Here is a 19,831-nt window from a genome sequence, read left to right as displayed (position 1 = left end):
TTTTCTAAAGGAATCATCAAAAGAACTAAAGGACAAACATACATGATCTTGATCTTTCAACAGCCTAGCTGAACAGTCACTCCCTCCACCAGTAATATGGTATGGCCGTTGCTATGGAGAGGGTGCAGAGGAGATTTACCAGGATGTTGCCTGGTTTGGAGAATAAATCATATGAAGCAAGGTTAGCAGAGCTGGGACTTTTCTCTTTGGAGTATAGAAGAATGAGAGGGGACTTGATGGAGGTCTACAAAATTATAAGAGGCATCGATAGGGTGGATAGTCAGTACCTGTTTCCCAGGGCACCAATAGCAAACACCTGAGGGCATATGCACAAAATTAAGGGAGGGAAGTTTAGGGGAGACATGAGGGGTAAGTTCATTTTTTTTAAAAACACAGAGGGTTTTGAGTGCCTGGAATGACTTATCAGGGATGGTGGTGGAGGACGCTAAAACATTAGGGGTATTTAAGAGCCTCTTGGACAGGCACATGGATGAAAGAAAACTGGAGGGTTATGGGGTAATGTGGGTTTAGTACTTTTTTGTAAGGATTAACATAGAGGGCTGAAGGGCCTGTACTGTGCTGTAGTGTTCTGTGGTTCTATCAACAACCACAGAGGAATAATCACTAAAAAGCCTGCAGCCTTTACCACGTAGAAAGACAAGGGGCAGTCGACACAGGAGAAAACTGCCCTCTGCAGATTACCCTCCAAGTTACTCACCATCTTGGTGTGGAAATGCATCACTATTGCTTTTGCTTCATCTTCATTTGGTTAAAATGCTGATTCCCCCCATCGCTGATTTGTGAAGCACCTCCACCTTTAACTACAGATTTCAAGCTGTACCAATACAACTCGGCGGGACAAAGCAGCATACATGGTTAACCAAACATTTTTATTTTATTTCTGAACGCAATTTGATTACTTCTTTAAGATTTTCTTTATTCTTCCAATTTAAATCTAATTGGCTCATTTAAACTATTCTACCTCAGTTTTATATAATTATGTTGTATTAGATATCTACAGTCAGTTGAAATTATTCTCTCTTCTAGTGATATTTTATATAATAAGATGATCTGAAATTTCTTTTAATATGTGCCTATGCAATCTACGCCAACCAGAGAGACTTATTGATCAAATCATCACCACCCTTTGCATGATTTTAGATTCTCCCCCTACCCCTATTGACATATTCATCATTAATTTGATTGTAAGTGCCAAGGCAAAGAAACTATTCATACACAAAAAAATAACAGAGCTCCAAGGAGTACTGAGGAATAGAGAGACCTTGGTACGTAAATCTATAGATCTCCAAAGTTCAAGTTTATTGTCATTCAACCGTATACATATGAACCACCAAATGAATCAACATTCCTCTCAACCAAGGTGCATAACACAGTACTTATAATCAACACATAGAATAATATTACCACAAATAAATTAACAAGTTAAAAAGTAAACTGTATAGTGCTACTGTCACTTCATACACACTGAGGCTTGGGAGATGGCAGTGAGTTCAGTAGTCTTATTGCTTCGTGGAAGAACATGTTTCCTATCCCATCAGTCCTTGTCCTTCAGCCTGAGGGTAGGGGGTCAAAGGGATTTTTGCATGGATGGGAGGGAACATCGACAATGCCAAGGGCCCTGCATACACAACATTGTTAAATATCTCGGATGGGTGGAATAGAGACTAAGGAGCTGATGATTGACTACAGGAGGAGGACACGGGAGGTCCATGAGCCAGACCTCATCAGGGGAATCAGAGGTGGAGAAGGTGAGGAACTTTAAATTCCCTGGAGTTGTAATTTCATAGGGTCTGTAGTGGGTCCCACATGCAAGTGCCATTATAAAGAAAGCACATCAGTGCATGTTTGTGAAGAATTGACATGACATCTAAAACTTTGACAAACTTCTGTAGATGTTTGGTGGAGAGTATATTGACTGGCTGCATCACAGCCTGGTATGGAAACACAAATGCATTAGAATGGAAAAGCCTTCAAAAAGTAGTGGATACGGTGCAGTCCATCACAGGTAAAGTCCTCCCCACCATTGAGCACATCTACATGGAGCGCTGTCACAGGAAAGCAGCGTCCATCATCAAGAACCCCACATCTAGAATGTGCTCTCTTCTCTCTGCTGCCATCAGGAAGGAGGTACAGGAGCCTCAGGACTCCCACCACCAGGTTCAGGAACAGTTATTATCCCTCAATCATCAGGTTCTTGAACCAAAGGGGATAACTTCACTGACCCTCTCACTCAACTGTTCCCGCAACCTATGGACTCACTTTCAAGGGCTCTTCATCACAGGTTTTGATATTTATTGTTTATTTATTATTATTTTTCTCTTATATTTTCAAAGTTTGGTGTCTTTTACACTTTGGTGTTAATCCATCTTCTTGGGTGTGGTCCTTCACTGATTCTTTGTACTGTGAATGCCAGCAAGAAAATGAGTCTTAGGGTTGAATAAGGTGATAAGTATGTACTTTGATAATAAATTTACTTTGAATGAGCCTCTCAGTCCTCACAATCCTTTGTCAGCACAAGTGAATAAGGGGGCTAAGCATATAACCCTCCACCATTCATTGCTCTTACCCTGACTTTTGACCTCAATTGTCAACCTTTTGGGAACGAGTTGAAATATCTGGTTTATGACTGTGTGGCTAAGCACAGCTCTAATGCCATATTTAAAGAGGGGGTTAACTTCAGTCATCTCATCATTGCGATGTTTCCAAAAATAATAGATTCACTTTCAAGGACTCTTCATCTCATGTTCTCTATATTTGTTGCTTATTATTTATATTATTGCTTCTTTTTGCATTGGCACAGTTTGTTGTCTTCTGCACACTGGTTGAATGTCTTAGTTGGGTGGCTTTCATTATTTTGTAATAGTTACTACTCTATAGATTTGATGAGTAGGCCCACAAGAAAATGAATCTCAGGGTTACATACGGTGGCATACATGTACTTTGATAAAAATATACTTTGAACTTTTGCACTTTGACATTATCCACCAGACCTTGCTGTAAGCTTGTCCAACAGGGGAAGAACCAAAGACTGACAGAATGGCTGGAGGGATGCACATATTGGAGTCCTATGGAGCTCAAATCAAGGAGTTTGTTAATGGAACCAAACTTGCCAGCACATTGATAATAATAAGGAAAGATCTAAGCTTTAAAAAAAAACGGTCAGGGTAGATATTCAGCAAATCCTAAGCCATTGATCTAATAGTATGAATTTTGAATGCCCTAGTTTACTGAAACAATATAAAATTACATTAGATCAATGTACTGTATGTATTAGTATATCAGATCATACAGATTTGATTTCAGCTTTTCATGAATGTTAAACACCATTTGCAACAGGAAACGGGGTTTATATTTTTCCACTTAAAACAGGCTCCTAGTAAAAACTGAAGCAAGTTTTTCCCACTCAGTGTATCCTCACTAAACATGAAGACTGCTGAAAAATCAGGTTGCATACTTGGTCTTTAGAAACCAGACATTCGTGAATCTCTTATCAACTCTGCAGCACAGCGGTTATAGGCATTTCAAACCCACCTCTTTTATTTGCCAGATTTTGGAATTGGTATCTAAACTCATTATGTGCATAATGGACATGTAGTGCTGTTATTAATAACATAATCTCAATATTATTAACTTTTATGGAGGAAAGCATTAGTCAGATGGCACAGTTATTCAGAACCATTGATAATAAGTAAGGCACCAGACTTCAACCAATTTCTATTGTACTCTCTATTAGTCATGATGTCCCCAGGCTGAAATTACAGGCAATAATCAGTACTGAAATCATCAGGACACAAATCTTGAGGGCAAGTAATGTTTTCACTGGCTACAGCCCCTTGATATAATTGTTTCTCTAAAATACCCACAGTATTTATACAGACCCCAATTGAAGTTGCAGTAGGAGAATACCTTTTCTTCAGTATGTAGGCATATTTATACAAATATGAAGCAACATGCAAAAAAATGTGCTAATATGTATTTGTACAGCAATAGAAAAGACTTCAAGGCATCCAGAACACTTGACCAAATGTACAGGGAACATGGATTATGTAGACACAAGAGATTCTGCAGATGCTGGAAATCCAGAGTAACATACACGAAATGCTGGAGGAACTCAGGTAGCATTTATGGGGGGAAATAAACAGTCAATGTTTTGAACTGAGACCCTTCATCAGGACTATGGATTATGCAGACACTGTTGAGTTAAAAGGACAGAGTTAGCCAGGAAACACTGAAGAGATAAAGACAAAGTGAACAATAGACAAATATATCATACCTAGTTGAGAAATGAACCAGGTGGCCAAGAACTTCCATCAATATGAAGAGATGAGTGGACTAGGTATTAGGAAAACAAAAAACGAAACATTGAAAGAGCCCAGTACCTCAAACAACATCTTGATGCAGTATTTTTTTTTTACCCGAAATGCCAACACACACTCACTGGCTCCACTTGAATCCATGGAGTCCTTCCAGTGCAGTGTCCTTTATTCCAGTTTGCAACATCTGCTGTTTCTTTTGGCTTCCTTAAGGGCACGATACATTTGACAGTTTAGGGACCCAACACAATGAAAATATGATCACATGTAGGCAAGCTCCCTGTCTCAAACCTTTGCATACAATTGTGAGAAGTTTTCTGCAAGTTACTAGAACAAGAGACTCAGCAAGAATGACAGGTTATCATATAGCTAAATCATCCACCAGGATTAATCCATTATGGATAGAATGTATTTCGATCCTCTGGGAGAATCTCTCTTCCAAGCATGCTTGTATTGAGACCGAATAAAAATGCACTGTAATTACTGTTGCAATCCCAGAGTAACCATTCATCCACAACACTAACCTTACAGCTTCCCCAAGTGAGAAGAGAACATGCATTTATAGTATGCATTTCAGAATATCTGGGATATGCAAAGTGCTTTACTTTCAATGAAGTGCAAATCACTTCTCTAATGTCAGAAGCAACTTAACTTAGTGGTTTCAGTGATGGGTCTGAGGGAAAAATAGTGGTCAATGCTGGAAAGAGTCTTTTCTCCCCTTCAAAGAGTATCAGGCAAATAGTCAGGATAAGATGGCAGTTGGTTTAATAGCACCAGAGCTGTCCAAAGTTGGAATTTAATCACCAACCCCAGCCAGGGCCTTCTCAACTCTGAGGATAATAAGCATAACCATGAAAGATCAATAGCTGAGGCTCAGAGAATCATAGCAACAGTAAACTGTAGAAGCAGTCTGGCTATTGTGCATTAATATCAGGCAATTTGGACCAAGTGACAAAGATGGAATGGCAATATATTTAGGATGGTATAGGAATGGGAGAATCTGCAGGTGATGGCACATGTTGTCTTTGTCTTCCTTAGTGATAGCACGCTCCAAACCATAAGCTGCATCAGAGAGTGACTGCAGCACATTCTATAGAAGGCATACACTGTAACCCACTAACAGAACTGTACATAACCACTATCTTTAGATAAAATTTTAATATCCGGTGGAAAAAATCTATTCTAATTTGCTACCCTATTGCACCGGCACATGGAAAACTTCATTCGCTGAATTATGCAAATGGCTGCAGCAGAAACAATTAAGTTTACTTTGAAAACTCTTGAAATTTGCTCCCCGATTACCAGTTTCCCTCAATACAGAATCTCTATTCCAATAATATTGCAGAGAAAATAATATTTCCTACTTCTTTCTTGCAGTCTGACACAAATTTAAAATTCAGAATTCTTCCAACAGTTTGAAATAAAAATCAGTTATTGTTTGTGTCCGACTTTGTAGAATATTAACTCAAAGTAATGGAATATCTTGGATTAGTATTATTTGCTTCAAGGACTCAGAAGCAGTGGAATGTCTTGCCACTTATCAGTTTAGACTGCTTTCTTAGAAGCATTTCCACAAATTAATGATATTAATCTTATTGCTTTTTGCTATTTACTGTTACCACAGTTCTCTGTGCCCAGCGACTGATCTTTCATTGTTGTGCTTATCGTCTTTCTGGAGTTAAAATGTCAATATCAGCAGCAAGGATTTAAACTTCTTGTATTTGTTCATTTGTCCCATTTCGCTTCTATTTGATAAGAAATTGGATTATGTAACATTAAAGTGAAAGCATTCCTATTTAGTGTTGCAATCATATTTCACACAGACTTGTGCATTCCCCTGAATATTATATGGTATCTATGATTTAGCAGAAGAATGTTACACCAGAATTATTTTTTATTACCAAGGAGATGCGCTGAAAGGCCAATGCTCCATTGTGTAGTAGATGCACCAGGACTGAAAAGTGGAGACACTACAAGGAAAATAAGACTTGTTAAATGGTATCAACTTTCGGATTTGGAAATCCACGTACTATCCACAAGCATCACACAAGGAACTGAACATATCACTCTTGCCCAGTCCACTCACCAAGCTGAGCCCCAAACCCTGATCAAATTATTCTCCCTGGGAGATTTCCATTCATTTGCACAATTTACAGCCCTTCGATGGGGCTCCCAAGTTTTGCCCTCTGTCATCCAGCGTCACCCACAAGATGTCCAACCCTGTTCCTCAGGACAGTCAGAGCAGCTTCACATTTTGCTGTCCCACAAATTAGGGAGTGAACATATTTATTCCTCAATTAATGCTGCAATATTATTATTTGGCTATTATCAGAGTGCTGTCTGAGACAGCCCTCTGTGCACAAATTGGTTGTTACATTTCGTACAACAGTGACTTGACTGTAACAGCAGTTTCTTTAGCATACACCAAAAGAAAAGTGAAACGTACTATAGAATTTTTTCCCATTTCATTTATTGCAGGATGAATCATATTGACTAGTCTGGAATGAGTTTTGTGATTGGGGACTAGAAATAAATAATAATGCAGGGACAGACTCAAATGATCCTAATCTCTAGAACTCATATCAAAATCTCCAGCTCTCCAAGATGCTGGGCCACACCTACCCTCTCAGGTTACATTCTCACTTCGTCTGCACTAATGCAGTCGCAAAGCCATCTTCCACCACCACACACCAGTGAAAACATCTCCCCATTATTTTGCCGACCTGCATACTCAAGCACTTCCTTAACTAAAACAGTTACTGAATATTGGAAATAATGCTGAACTCTTTAAAGATTTGGATAATCTCAGGCTGGGTAAATTCCAAAGAACAAACTGTCTATTAATAATCTAAGGTTGAGAGTTGGAACATCCAAACATAAAATCAAAATGAACAATACAGTGCTTTTAAATGTAGTCCAAGCTCCTAAAAAGGACGATCAAATTTTTTAAAAGATGTATACTCTTGGTGCTCATACATAATATCAGGGAGCTAGCCATTACCTTCAGTTCCGTCACAAGCCATCAATTGTATTTAATGCAAGTGCTTAACAAAAGAAAATTAAAAACAACTTTTTAAAGTTAATTACAAAAGAATAACAAATGGCCAGCAGCAAGTCCAGGACAGTTTTCCAGTCTCAAGGTTCTGCTGCTGCTCATAAACTATTTAAGCTTTGCTCCCATGGTTTATAATACCATCAGAATCGGTCAATTGAATTATTACCTTGTAACTTGCTGCCAGCCATCTATTATCCTTTATATAATTTCACTCCTGGTTGGGTTTTACAGATGGCATCTTCGTATAACAACCAGCCATTACAAAGAACAAATTACAGAATTTATATAAAAATCAATGTAACACGACAGCAAGAAAGTGCTGATCAAGTAACTAGCTGGGTATCAGTAGATTGTAATGAAATTAGTTTGCCATTGCCCTAGTCACTATAAACTCAGGAATTATATCCACATGTTTATTTTGTGGTCAGGGAGGTGACGAGTGTACGTTATTGTTGCTACTGCAGGGGATTGCAATTAATAGAAAAACAAAAAAAAAACCATGGAAATGTTCCCCAAAGTATTCCAGCAGTGGAAATTAATCCCTGCTTATTAGCATTAAATTGGCACTATTATATTGTTCATTTACTGTTAACTTCCAAATCGTGTTTGCTCGAAGTTAGATTCAAGTCCCACCCAACACCAGACTCTTCTGACAATTCCCACGTGGCCAGAAGTGTCATCTTTCAGTTACAAAAATAAAACTACATGTTCTCTCAAGTGGATACAAGAGATGTAATTGGACTGTTTGCTGAAGGATAAAAACAATTTCTCCTACTTCTTGTCTTAATTAAATTTTTAGTCAACATCAATTCAGAAAACATGCAAGGGATTACACTTTGTTGGATGTGTGATATCAGGTTTCAGAAATTGGGTCCTATCGTCAAATTTCCAACATTGCAGAAATGTTTACTCTTCAAAAGTAGTTGTCTATAAAGTGCTTTTATACATTTTAAATGGGATTTGATGTGTGCTATGTTAACATTCAAGGTACATATATGTCAGCATATACAAGCCTGAGATTCATTTTCTTGTGGGTATTCACAGTAAATATAAAGAAACACACTGGAATCAATGAAAGATCACACATACGTTGGACAAACAACCAATATGCAAAAGACAAAATAATATTAATAAATAAATAAGCAATAAATATCGAGAACATGAGATGAAGAGTCCTTGAAAGTGAGCCCAAAACAGAAAGCAATACAAGTAGCCAGAACTGGAAAGAAAGATTTCCATGATCTTGTGCTGCAAACAATGTTGCTCAGGAATTTATGCATTATCAATTCAAATTTCTGAACGCTGGTGGGATATTCCCCATCTGAGCTTTCCATTTGATCTGCTGAAGCTGATGTTTTCCAGAAGGCGGCCAGACCTGTAAAATTACCTAAACAAACCCTGATCGCATTAGCCTGGTAAACCATTCCTGTTGTATGCAAGATGACTTACACACGTAACAAGTTCAAACTGGAAATGCTTCATAAGAGGATTGAAAAGGAACTCAAGTCTACAAACAAGTATTCTGTTCCTTAAAGTGGTTGAAAGAGACTTTATATTTGTTTGTCTTAACCAAATTAAAACTCAAGAAACAAAACCTACTGTTGCTTCAATAAAGTCTAAAGGTTCAGTCAAAAGCACTACATACAAAAATTAACAAAAGCTGAAACTTTCAATTAATGACAAATCATTGACCTGAAAAGGGAAATTTGTACAGCAGGAAGAGGCAGAGATGCAGTAATAATGGGCACATGTTGTACAGATGAAAGCAAAAATTGTCAAATCGTAAATTATTGTAATTTGGATTTTAAAATGATGTTCAATCTTCTGCTTTCACTGTGGAACACAGAAAATGTATGCAAAAATTTGAAAAAGTGGAAACTCAATAACGCTTTGAAGCCTACATGGTTTACAATGAATGGGCAAACAAACAAATCCAGAAGTTTAATGGAATACTGTACCTTGAAGACTAGAATTCAACCTATTGAATGTTATGATGCCATCATGTAAAAGCCTGACTAGACCACTGAACATCACTCTATAACAGGGGTTCCCAACCTGGGATCCACAGACCCTTTGCTTAATGCTATTAGTCCATGGCATGGAAAAGGTTGGGAACACCTGCTCTATAGGAAGTATAGACTGACCTCAGGCAAGACTGGGAGAGACCACAATAAAACCCAAATCCCAATGGTTAAATTATGATTGCATTATTCTCAAAGTTTAACTGACAGGTTGACAACTGGTGGAATGAATTGAGAGGAACAATTTCCATTGGCTGGAATCCAAGATAGCTTGTGTTGTAAGGGTACTTTAAAAATGAGGGAAATTTTATTACACCAAGTGTCCTCCAGTGAATTAATGGCATTAAAAAATCTCCTTACTCAGAACTGTAAAAGATTTTAACTGCTACATTGTTTTTACTGATTGAATTGATAACAGGTAATGCAAATGAATAATGATCTGGATATTTTCAGAAGTGTAGCCTGCCTTGAATTAGGCTATGGCGTTCTTTCATCTGTAGCTGTGGAGCGTCATGGCTACTGAGACGAAGTCAAACTTCATTGAGAGACTTCTGTGCTTGCATTAGTTGTTTGTCAAGTCAAGACAGGCACAAACAAGATTCTTCAATGGGTTACTAGGCTCCAATGATGCCTAAAACCAACAGATTCATTATGCTTAAATAAGGAGGAGAATTTGTGTATTCAGGCTGAGTAAGGAGGATCAAAAACCCCTTATCTCACTGTTGTTGCCTTGTCACACATACCACTGACTCTCCATAACTGTTAACTTCAAACAGATCATAAGCATTTTATTTCAAGTCTCCTTCTGCTAAATTATCACTAATTGACCTCAAATACAAAGGTGAGACCCCCAAAGTCATTTTGTAATTTCTTGATGTTGCTGTTGGTGTGTAAAGTTAAACTATATGTTCTGGACTAATCTGAGATTATGCTCTTTATAATAGCACTACAAATTTTGTTCATATATTTATATTTCTGGTAGGATAGGCCAATATTTGCTCACTATTAAAATGAGTTTTATAGCTTGTTTTGTAAAATTCCTTTCATATGATTATTTTGTCCAGTCTAGGTCCTGCTTACAGTATAATGCCGTCTGTTGTTTTCCTAATCAAAATATAGCCCTTCCGTTTTATCCCATTGATCTGCAACTGTTTCTCTCTCCAAACTTACCCAACAAATCCACCCAAGACCATATCACATAGGAGTACAATTAGGCCATTTGGTACATCAAGTCTGTTCTACCATTTAATCATGGATGATCTATTATTATATATACGCTGCATGGCAAGACAAATTTTAGCCTATACCCTTTCTAAAATTTGGCTTGCCATACAGCATCTGCCCTGTCTGAGCATGCCCAGGCATGCCTGGAAAAGATAGAAAATTTTTCACCTTAGATTGTGGGCAACATCTTAATTGACTTGAATTAGGAATTGAAATAACAAATATAGGTGATTTTTTTAAAAAAATGGAGCATGATAGGGAAATTTCATGCTGATTTTCATGATCAGCAGCCCAAAATCCAAAGAAGCACTCAAATATATTCAGGAAGCAAACTTTTTGTTGTCTAATGTTATAATAAATGATCTTACCCAAGGCTGGATTTTTACTCTACACTCTGCCAATGTAGCGATCAAAGAATGGGATTCAAGCACCATTAGAGGGAAGATCTGGGCCTCATAAAGTAGGCTTGTGATAGTATTAGTGCACCTGAGGCGTGGGGAAAGAGTACAAATGGCAGTGTTTGAAAGGTGTATTATGAGTAGCCAGTAGACTCAGCTTTAAATTTGGTAGAAGTTTGGCTTCAACAGAATTAAAAGAAAATTCTCCCAGGGCACTACTGCTGTCAGCACCCATGTACACTTCTTTTCAGCTGAAACTGGCCTAGCTCGTGCATCCCAAAAGAAATAGCCAAGGAGACCTCCAGCAGGCAGTATCTCACAATTCCCCAAATGTCAAGCCTTCAAGCTGGGAAGACTGAATTTTTATCCACCCATGCCTATCATGTTACATGGAGTTCAGATCCAGTGGCTCTATATTTTGCCTAATTTTCTGCCCTTTTCTCTTTACAGAATCAGAATCAGGTTTATTATACCATCATGTGACGTGAAATTTGTTAACTTAGCAGCAGCAGTTCAATGCAATACAAAATCTAGCAGAGAACAAAAATAATAATAATAAAATAAAAATAATAAACAAGTAAATCAATTGCATATATTGAATAGATTTAAAAATCCATGCAAAAACAGAAATACTGTACATTAAGAAAAATGAGGTTGTGTCCAAAGATTCAATGTCCATTTAGGAATCGGATGGCAGAGGGGAAGAAGCTGTTCCTGAATCACTGAGTGTGTGCCTTCAGGCTTCTGTACCTCCTACCTGATGGTAACAGTGAGAAAAGGGCATGCCCTGGGTGCTGGAGGTCCTTAATAATGGAAGCTGCCTTTCTGAGACACCACTCCTTGAAGGTGTCCTGGGTACTTTGTAGGCTAGTACCCAAGACGGAGCTGACTAGATTTACAACCCTCTGCAGCTTCTTTCGGTCCTGTGCAGTAGCCCCCTCCACTCCATACCAGACAGTGACGCAGCCTGTCAGAATGCTTTCCACGGAACATCTATAGAATGTACTTGTTGACATACCAAATCTCTTCAAACTCCTAATGAAGTATAGTCGCTGTCTTGCCTTCTTTATAACCACATCAATATATGGGGACCAGGTTGGATCCTCAGAGATCTTGACACCCAGGAACTTGAAGCTGCTCACTCTCTCCACTTCTGATCCCTCTATGAGGATTGGTGTGTGTCCCTTTGCCTTACCATTCCTGAAGTCCACAATCAGCTCTTTCATCTTACTGACGTTGAGTGCAAGGTTGTTGCTACAGCACCACTCCACTAGTTGGCATTTCTCACTCCTGTATGCCCTCTCATCACCACCTGAGATTCTACCAACAATGGTTGTATTGTTGATAAATTTGTCGATGGAATATGAGCTAAACCTCGCCACACAGTCATGTGTATACAGAGAGTAGAGCAGTGGGCTAAGCACACAGCCTGAGGTGTGCCAGTGTTGATCGTCAGCAAGGAGGATATGTTATCACCAATCTGCACAGATTGTGGTCTTCTGGTTAGAAAGTCGAGGATCCGATTGCAGAGGGAGGTACAGAGGCCCAGGTTCTGCAACTTCTCAATCAGGATTGTGAGAATGATGGTATTAAATGCTGAGCTATAGTCGATGAACAGCATCCTGACATAGGTGTTGTGTTGTCCAGGAGGTCTAAAGCCGTGTGGAGAGCCATTGAGATTGTGTCTGCCATTGACCTATTGTAGCGATAGGCAAATTGCAATGGGGCCAAGTCCTTGCTGAGGCAGGAGTTCAGCCTTGTCATGACCAACCTCTCAAAGCATTTAATCACTGTCGATGTGAGTGCTACTGGGCAATAGTCATTAAGGCAGCTCACATTGTTCTTCTTCGGCACTGGTGTAATTGGTGCCTTTTTGAAGCAAGTGGTAACTTCCTCCCGTAGCAGTGAGCACCCATTCCATATGGTATTCAACCTCGGGCTTTGTACATAGTTGAGGCATAGTTGAAAGAAATGCCATCTTATTATTCATCTTGATTTTATAGACTGCTGCCACTAAAGCAAGCATGCAGTTAGAACAGAATGTAGCAATTATCTTGTTGTAGTAGTACTCTGATTCCACCTTCTTAAGAACAAACATAAAAATACTGTAAAAAAGTTGTCAGCCAGATCAAGGCAATTTGTTATAAATACAACAGAAGTACAAACTATTACTTTCCTTCTTCAACAATGAGAGAAGTTACATAACACCAGGCCAAATTTCATAATAAGAATAATAATGAGGCTAACAGCATAGTACAACAGAAAGTTTAGGAGAATGAAATATGGCATGGCTACCTGGAGAGATATTCAGTTGCTCTACAGGGTGGACAACTGGATCATCGGGAGTACTTTGCACTGAGTTTAATGCATTAGCCTGAGCTTGCTGTGCTTGCCTTCTAGATCCATATTCAGCTGAGAAGTGGATGAGTCATTGTTAGCCTGGAGTGATTTCAAAAGGTCCATTCTTTTTGAACTTTAGTTCTTATGATACAGTAATCACATTGTACCTTATCCCCAGCTAGCACATTTGTGGATATGTGGGAACCAAAGCAAGTACACTCATATTTGAATTCTATTCATGAAGTCACAACAAAATACAAAATCAAATTTATGTTATCACCAACACCAAAACAAAAAGCAGTTAAACAAATTGCCACTGACAAATACAGGAAGAGATAAATTAATGTAGCACTAAGTTTTTCTTTAATTTGCCAAATTGTACTATGTTAAAATCAATTTTTATGCACTTATGTTTTAAATACAGCAGTAAAGTTACATACCTAATCAGATATTTCTAGTGTTTCTTCTTAATTTCACTATTTACATTTACCCAGTCACACTTTAATTACAGTGTTACATACAATTCTCAAAATATTAATCATCCAGCTCCAGTCACAGAACCTTATCCATTCTGACCTCTGTACTGGATTTGGCAGAAGCAGTTAATATACATCCTGTCAATGTTAATTACAAACTGGGCAAGAGATCTGAACAACAATTCCAGAACACTGTGTGTTGATCATTCACACTTCCCCTCAGGGTTAAGTGGGATATTAGAAATGGAGAGAAATTTATTTATTAATCCAAAGTGCCTGCATCAGATTACGTATTGTACAATTAATCTGAGCAATTAGCATACCAAGGGTATCATTACAATTATACAATTAACTGCTGAATATATCAACATTTACTAATCAATGATCTCAGTGTACAAGATTTCCAATGAACCAAGCAATATTGTGCTCCAAAGAAAATAGTTCAACTTGTGTGAAGTTGCAATATAGTATTTCATTCAATAAAAAGAGCCACAAACCAATGTCTCGCTACATTGCAATTACTAATTTTGAATAAAATAATTTGCATACACACCTTGCCCAGTATCTGTCATAGTTGGAAATTGAGAAGTCAAGGGAGTCACCCACAAATTCAAACCAGTCCCATGCTTATGCAGACAGATGATATTTTTGGCAACTGGCCAAGCATGAACTCTTATCTGCACCTGCCTAAGATTAAGGCTAATTAGCTTTAAATTAAGCTATTAAATGATTACCCCTATAGCACTGGCCGATCTAATTGGTGTGAACCAACTCACAATGGAGTAAAACTAATATATAGATATACAGAATTAAACATGCACCATCTGACAACAGGAAAAAGGAGTTGTCAGTTTGACTGTAATTCCAGGATAGCTATGTTAGAAATTCATCTCATTAACTGAATTATAGATAAGGCAAATATTTGCTTATTAGTCTTGCAATATTAGGGGATTGCATTTATTCCTTTGTGGCAGTCATGTACAAATAAAAATGATATGGTTGCAGTAGGATAGAATGGAATGTGGTGGGGCAGAATAAGGTGGACTGGGGCAAGTTGGAGCAGAATAGAGTGAAGTGAAACAGACTGGAGTGGATCTGACTAACCCTGATTATTTGCTGGAGAATTTATGATGCCTTATATGTTGCATGATTTTAGCTTACCTACCTGAAATGAGGGCAATTAGGATCACTCAGGAGCCCTTCAACAGTGTGAGAATGTGCACATGATAAAAATACTGTGTTCCTGTTCATTATCACTAGCAGAACTCCTTTTTTTTTAAATGAAAACTAATCTTCTCTAATCGCTCCTAAAGAAGAAGGCAGTATTAATAAAAGATTTATTTGCCCTTTCTTGACAGGAATCAATCTCATTTCTGTCTAAAGAAATATTTGAAGCAGATTAAATTGAGTTTTTGCAGAGAGCAGTATTCTGCAGGTCTATTACTTATAAGAAAAAAAATCTCAGCACAATGAATTCTATGTTTGGTCCTCTAACCTGGTGCTCCCTTTCCAGTTAGGGGCCTCACAGGTGCAGTGGTTCTTTTCAAATGTCTGATTAGATACCTGCAGTAAATCTGCATGTACTTTAGTTATTGCTGCTAGTGTATATGAAACTATGCAGCAAGAAAAAAACAATTGTCCTTCATAGTGGGTGAAGCATTAATCCTTTCTGCTGAAATATGTGAATAGAATGCACTGATGCCTCAATAAAATGGCACATCTCAGCCTCAAAGCCATGCACTCTAGTAATGAGTGCAAAAATCTAGCCTCCGGCGATAGCATTTCAAAATTGTCCTGAATTGATCGGGATTTTGGAGAAGGGGTGTTGAGCATAAAATTTCTCTTTATGCTGATGACTTATTACTTTTTCTTTCAAATTCGTCTACATCCTTACCTCCAATGTTTTCACTTCTTGACCAGTTTAGCCAGTTCTCTGGATATAAACTTAATTTACATAAGAGCAAACTTTTCCCAATTAACAAAGAAGCACAAGAATTAACATTTTGTGATCTCCCTTTTAAAGTAGTTAATAATCAATTTACTTATCTTGGGATTACAGTCACAAGGAAGTTTAAAGATCTCTTTCATGAAAATTTTGCCAATCTTTCATGTACTATAAAACAGAGTCTGTTACAATGTTCACCTCTATCTGTGTCTTTGGTAGGTCGTATTATTGTTGTTAAAATGTATGTTCTCCCTAAACTTTTATATTTATTTCAATCAATCCCAATTTTTATTCCTAAATCTTTTTTTGATTCCTTAGACTCTATTATTTTGTCATATCTGTGGAAGAATAAGCGCTCTAGAATTAATAAAGTTTATCTCCAAAAATCTAAAAAAGAGGGTGGCATGGCTTTACCTAACTTTCGTTTATATTATTGGGCAGCCAATATACATTGTGCTACCTTTTGGTCTTTTTTCCATGGCCAACCCGAGTGCCCTAATTGGGTGGCAATGGAGTTGAGCTCCACTAAAGAATTATCTATCTCTGCTCTTCTTGTCTCTGTACTCCCTTGTAGTTTGTCCAGATTAATATTTAATCCTCTTGTTAGACACACTTTGTGAATATGGGCTCAGTTTAGGAAATTTTATGGTTTCCATGGCTTTTCCTTTTCTAGCCCTATCTTACATAATCACATTTTTTAACCTACTACATATGACTCAGCATTCCAGGATTGGTATAGGAAGGGCATTAGGCATTTTGAAGATCTTTTTATTGATAATCGCTTCACTTCTTTTCAACAGCTCTCTGCTAAGTTCAATCTGCCCAATTCTCATTTTTTTAGATATCTCCAAATTAGACACTGAATTATTCCTTTAATTCCTAACTTCCCTGAAATACCTGAGAAAAATGTTATGGACTTATTTCTTTCTATTAATCCACTAGGTAAAGGTTTAATGTCATTTATTCATGATAAATTAGCAGCCTTACGACGTGCCCCTGTGGATAAAATTAAAATGGCATGGGAGCATGATTTGAATACCTCCTTATCTGATGAGACTTGGGACTCGATTCTCAAATCGGTTAATTCAACCTCTCTTTGTGCTCGCCATTGCCTTTTACAGTTTAAGATTGTTCATAGAGCCCATATGTCTAAATCTAAATTATCTCGATTTTACCCTAACATTAGTCCGCTTTGTGATAAATGCAAAAGGGACGAAGCCTCTCTCATTCATATGTACTGGTTTTGTCCTAGCTTGGAGAAATTTTGGAAAGATGTCTTCATAACGTTATCGTATATTCTGAATCACCACCTAGAACCTAACCCTTTAATTGCTTTGTTTGGTTTCTGGGGTGAGACAGATTTATGTCTGAGTTCAACTAAGTGTCGAATATTATCTTTTGCTTCTCTCCTGGCCAGACGTTTAATCCTCCTTAGATGGAGAGATGTTGCCCTGCCCACGCATGCTCAATGGATTAACGATATTATGGCCTGCTTAGACCTTGAAAAAATTAATTATTCAGTTCTTAATTCGGATTTAAAATTCCATAAGGTCTGGGGACCTTTTATTGAGTACTTTCATAACCTTCCTCTTAACTAAGGTTTTTTTTCGGTCCCTTGCTTTCAGCTCCTTTTTTTCGGTAGTAGACATTAATATCTTCTGTGGCTAAGTGTATTCACAGTTTTGGGGGTTTGAATGTCCTGATTTATATTCTCTATATTGTGTTGTGGTTGGTCTGGAGTTTTTTTTTGTTACTGGGCTTGGGGAGGACACTAATTTTACATGTCTTCAATTTGGGTGCTTTCTCAATTATCTTTCTTTGTATCATATTATTATTGTATGTTTATTTTTGCACTGTATCAATGTTCTTCATTTTGATCTGGGGGGTTTTTATCTATAGCTATGTAGAAAATGTATTTAAAAAACTAATATAAAAAATTCTAGCCTCACACTCTAAGGATGGCGTTAGGAAATTCAGTTTGGTGCAATGAGACACCAACTGAAACATTCTGAACTACCACTCCAAAGAAAAGTAGGAAGGGTTTTCTTCGTGTCCTGGTCAATATTTGCACTTCTCTCAACATCGTCAAAGAGAAGTCCATTTGGTCATATCTGTTTGAGGGAAACTGTTATGGGTAACTAGGTATTTCATTACACCAGTGACCACAGCTCATAAATATTGGTTGTAGCTTACCTTTAGCTAAACTGGACATCTGCAGATGTCTTTTGAGCTGTCATTAATGCTGCAGGAAAGAGATCCATGTGAGGATTTATTCTAGAACCAGATACCTACTGTATCTGTAGAAATTGGTTAAAAATAAAAGCTGTGAGATTAGGACTCTCTGAAGCTGGGGAAGTGCCTCATACATTTGCAGCGGTGGCTTTGAATGTGTTACATCCAGAAAGAGTTTGACTGAATCAATCTTCAGAGTGATCGATGAGACTCCGGTAAACCAGTACTCCATTATTGAAGGCTGACTCAGCACGGTTACCAGTTGGAAGATACATTAAGAGCAACTAAAATACTTAAAAGGTGTTTGAATTGGGCCCTTGGATAGGAAAGGCAGGCAGGAGTATGGACCCCTAATACCTAACAGGGAAGTCAGAATTCATTTATCACGAGGAGGCTACAATACAGCACGCTGCCAAATGTCTCAAAGAGTAAACAGAGGGAAACAGATTGCCATGACAGAATGTCTCAAAGATGAGTTCAACAGTTTGATTAAAACTGTGGAGACGATGAATGGCAGGTTTTTTTTAAATTATTAGTGGAAAGGTCTTGGAATAAATACGTACAACACAGAGTGGGCTCTTCAGCCCACACTGTCTATGCCAAGCATGATACCTATCCATGTTAATGCCATTGCTCACATTTGGCCTGTATTCCTGTATGCCTTTTTGATCCAAACACCTCTACAAACCCCTTTTAAATGTTGTCATTGCACCTGCCTTTACAACCTCCTCTGACAGCTCATTCCAGATATTTAACATCCTCTGTCAGATAAAATTACTGCTCAGGTCTCCTTTACATTCTTCCCCTCCCTCCTTAAACCCATGGCCTCAGTTACCTGAGGAGGTCAGCAGCATTGATGAAAAGGGGTCTCATGACTGGCAGCTATTCAATATACCAAGGACGTGACCTAGAAGACTAGCACGCCTTCAGGGTTCTGGGATTTTGTGTCTCTGAAGGCAGGCTGACTCAAGGTCGGGGTCTCTGCAGGGATTCGGTGAGTCGTGGGAGACGGAAGATCGAAAGCAGTGAGCTGGCTGCCGGCTGTGTGCCCAGAGACCCGAGTTTGTTGGGCACAAAGCTCGGAAAAAGCGAAGCAACGGACTTTTAACATCGTAAATCAGCGAGTGGTCCGTCATGTCTCCCCTCTCCCTGTGAAATGGGGACACTTTTTTCTCCCTTATTAGGGGGGGAGAGAGAGAGCCTGTGGTACGTCGAATTACCGGGTGAAGGAGTAGTCTTTGGGGTACTGCAAGTCTGTGTCTTTGCTGATGCTTTGCTGCACACTTGAGTGCTCAGTGGGGGCACTGATGCTTTTTTTGCTGGTGGAGGAGGGGGGTTCATTGCTTTGCTGCTGCTTATGCATGGGGGGGGGAAACTGGGGAGCTTTGGGGGTTCCAACATTTAACCGTCATTCATTCCTTGGGGCACTCTTCTGTTTTCGTGGATGGTTGCAAAGAAAAAGAATTTCAGGATGTATATTGTATAGATTTCTCTGACATTAAATGTACCTTTGAAACCTTTGAAACTCTTGTCCTTATTTACCACTCTATGAGCCTCTACATCCAACACATCATCCTCTGCACCTTCCTCCATCTCCAAAGGGATCCTACCAACAAATGTATCTTTACATCCCCCAACAGGGGTAGCTCCTTCTGAGATTCCATTGTCCAATGGTCCCTCCCCACTAATCTCTCTCCCGGCACTTATCCCTGTAAGCGGCCAAAGAGCTACACCCGCCTATTCATCTCCTCCCTCACCTCCATTCAAAGCCCCAAACAGTCCTTCCAGGTGAGACAACGCTTCATC

Source organism: Hypanus sabinus, chromosome X2 (genome assembly GCF_030144855.1).
Source record: "Hypanus sabinus isolate sHypSab1 chromosome X2, sHypSab1.hap1, whole genome shotgun sequence".
Lineage (NCBI taxonomy): Eukaryota > Metazoa > Chordata > Chondrichthyes > Myliobatiformes > Dasyatidae > Hypanus > Hypanus sabinus.
Note: the sequence above shows the minus strand (reverse complement) of the source record.